The sequence below is a fragment of the Morus notabilis genome, unplaced genomic scaffold (assembly GCF_000414095.1).
Source record: "Morus notabilis unplaced genomic scaffold, ASM41409v2 Scaffold499, whole genome shotgun sequence".
NCBI lineage: Eukaryota > Viridiplantae > Streptophyta > Magnoliopsida > Rosales > Moraceae > Morus > Morus notabilis.
In genome coordinates this window covers 65,174-68,891 of record NW_010360080.1, presented here as the reverse complement: position 1 = coordinate 68,891, position 3,718 = coordinate 65,174, and positions in this window count along the sequence as shown.

The following is a 3,718-nucleotide window of genomic DNA, read 5'->3' as shown; positions in this document are numbered from 1 at the left end:
CCATCAAATAAATTTAGTTCTATGTGGGATAACACACACATGCACTTTTCTCAACAACCTCCCTCTCATGTGTGTGTTTACCGAGCTTCCTCTCGAACTAAAGTTTCAAGTAGCCGACACATCCAACCATCACACTCTTAATGGGAGCTAACTTGAGCATGGAAAAGAGAGCCAAAACCATACGAGTCCACTATATGATCCACCATCCGCACTTGTAATTGCAACTAAGTGTGATCGCTTGACTTGAACGAACCATCGGCTCTGTTACCACGTATCGGGGAGACACCACATGCGTAACTGGCTCAACACACTTCAAGAGCCTAACTTAACCCAAAAGGTTAACCTATTAAATCTTGAGTCTTTACATGTATATAAATTATTTCATATTTTTATCTATTTTTCATGTAGGATAACACACACATGTACTTTTTCAACATTATATGCATATGAGATGGTACTTTTACAAGTTTTGTCAACTTTTTCGGTCAACTCATCATCTACATGCAATGCATATTGATAAAAAGAAGAACATTGCAGTTAATTCTGTACCCAAAAACATTGATATTTGTTAAAAAATAGACGCCCTTATTCCAAAGTAACAAAACCAATAAAATCGTTGAAGAAAATATAAACAAAGAAACTCAAGATTTATAAAGGTTTACTCTTAAGGCCTCGTTCACTTCACCGATTCGAGTTTTCAGTTTTAAATTTTTACAGTAAAAAATTCTTAAAAAATGTCACATCTCAACTCGAATTGAAAACTCAAATTCGCGAAATGAACGAGGCTTTAATGTAAGAGTTACAGCTACTTTCAGCCCTAATACTCTCAGGAGGGGCATTCTAGCCCCTTCTTCAAATTCCAAAATAACATTATTACCATTAATGTCGATCCGTGTATTATCTATATCTTATGACAATAATTACTCTCTGTAACTTAACAGTGTTACAAGTATGATGAATGGTTTGATTCACAATATGCCTATGACCTAAAAGGAAAACATAACATATATACAGAGTCCCCGAAAGAGAAGTTCATAAATCCAAATTATCTATTTGGAAGTACATATATGTATTAAAAGCTAATGATCATGACTAACTCACCTCAATAATATATAAAGATAATAAGATATTGTACCTGTTATCAGTAGGGATGGCCCACCAATAAGCCAAAAGTGGCACAAACCAATTCTTAGAAATGACAGATTACTATGTACAAGATTGAGGCCCTTCCTGAAAATCTGCACTGTGTATAATGCGTGGTGGGACAATTTTTTTTTTTTTTTTTTTAAATTGTAATATGAATTTGTCGCCAAGTTTTTGTCAAGTACATCGCAGAAAGCCAGAAACAAACTAATATAAGTGGCGGATGACAAGTCTCTTTCACATCATATATAGAAGTTGTACGTTTGTTGCTTATCTTCATCAAAAACTTTTCATCTTCACGGTAAAATATCAATAAAATGTCTTATAGTCTCACATTATTTAAATACAAATTTAAATATAAATTTAAACACAAAGTTATATGAAAATATTGTGACACTCAATTTAAACAGATTAAACCTAATACCTCATAAAGTGTAATTTTTTTTCTTCACTTCTTTTTTCAAACTCTAATATTCACAACTGAGTTTGTAATTACTAATGACATAGGAATGTCTTTAATACGATGATTTAAAATAAGCCTTTTTTTTTATAGATTCGAATCACAATTTAACATTTTTACTATAGTATTTTCTCTTATAAAAATTTAAATTTTAGTTCAAATTTTTCACTCAAACCTACGAAAAGAACATGAATATCTCCTTCATGAGAAACATGTTAAAAGCTAGCCATGAAATGCAGACAAATTAAATGTCTGATTTGGACAAAGAAAATTATTGAGGGAAAGATTTGGCAAAATGAAACTCAAAGAAAGGTGTTGGAACTCTCTTGTTGCCAAACAATTGGTGACTCCTAACGGAGCACCGTCTTCCAGGGGCATATTAAGGGTAAAATGTCCCAGTCCTATATTGTAGCCATATAAGGATATTAGGTCACCCCATTTAACTAGGTTAACCTTTTAATATAGAAGCCTAATACCTTATAAAGTGCAATTCTTCTCCGTCACTTCTCTCTTCAAACTCAATATTCACGACTTAGTTTGTGATTACTAATGACACATGAATGTTTTCAATGCGACAATTTAAAATGAGCTCGTTCCTTTCATAGATTCGAATCACAATTTAACCTTTTTACTACAATATTTTTTCCCTCTACAAATTTGAATTTTAGTTCAAATTTTGCACTCAACCCTATGAAAAGAACATGAATATCTCCATCATGAGAAACATGTTTAAAGCTAGCCATGAAATGCAGACAAATTAAACGTCTGATTTGGACAAAGAAAAATGGTGAGGGAAAGATTTGGCCAAACGAAACTCAAAGAAAGGTGTTGGAACTCTCTTGTTGCCAAACAACTTTCAACTACTTCCAGTTTGGCATACAAGCAAGAGAACACATAAAATTATGGAACCCCCCAGGCTATCAGATAGAGAATTTATGGTTTTGGGTTTGTCATACGAGTTTCGAAAGTTTAAAGCCAAGGATAAGCACAAGATGTAGAGCCCGAAGTCCAGAGTTAAATATCTGAGGTGCAATGATCACAATAAGAGTTGCGACGGCGACTTCGATCTTCTCAAAAATTTGCAGAGCTCTAAAGTTGGGGAACAGCCCCAAAATAATTCTTAGCAAGAAAAAAAAAATTGTAATAAATAGTATATTTATGAAACTAAATTAAATAAATATCAAAATTTAAAATTATTTAAAATAAATGTTTATCGCGTAAATATTTTATTTACAATTAGTGAAAAGATTTTTTTCTACGTGAATTTTCTTTTGACGACTGCTAAAAAGATTTATTTTACATAAATAAAGATTTTTTATCACGTAAATTATTTTTTACTAATTGTAAACGATACACTGTAAACTGCTATTTACGTTAAATAGTTTTATAATATGTTATTTATTACCATTTTTGAAAAAAGAATAGAAAAAAAACCTTCAAAATAAGCATCGGCATTAAGACACTCAATTATGTAAAATGGTCATCAATATGGTGGGAATATGCTAACAAAGACCCATATCATCTACAATGGAATTGAGAGTGGGTTTAAAAGGACTTGAGCTACTCTTTTTTTATAGGTTAAACTCTTAGGTTGGAACCCCAAGATCAAGGAGCGGCTTTGGAGCCAAATTCCATATGTAATCTTGTGTATGCCCATGAAGAAGCCTCGGAGAAAGAAAAAATTATCGAACTTACTCTTAAAGTGTACGAGTCTAGATTTTTATTCTTTACTTTTGATTTATATTTATTGACTAACAGTTATTTAACTAAAAAATATGTTAATAAAAAATAAATAGTAAAAATTTAAACCCATACACTTTAAAGGGTATTTATTTCCTTCCTCTCGGAGAAAGTCCAATAAAGAATGATGACCCCTGGAGTTAGAACGCGATGATGAGGAAAAACCCTTGCAAAAACAATCTCCAAATATGAAAATTTCATGGTAATTACACGTGGCACAAGCGTAGTGGAGACCTTGATGGATGGACGGATGACTGGCCCCCTTTGAACCACTGCAAGCGTAGAGCGTTCCCAGTTTGAGCATAGAGGTCTCCGAGTGAACCAAAGTCTCCATCAAAACAGGCCGGTAACCCGGTAGTCTACCATGTCACTTGT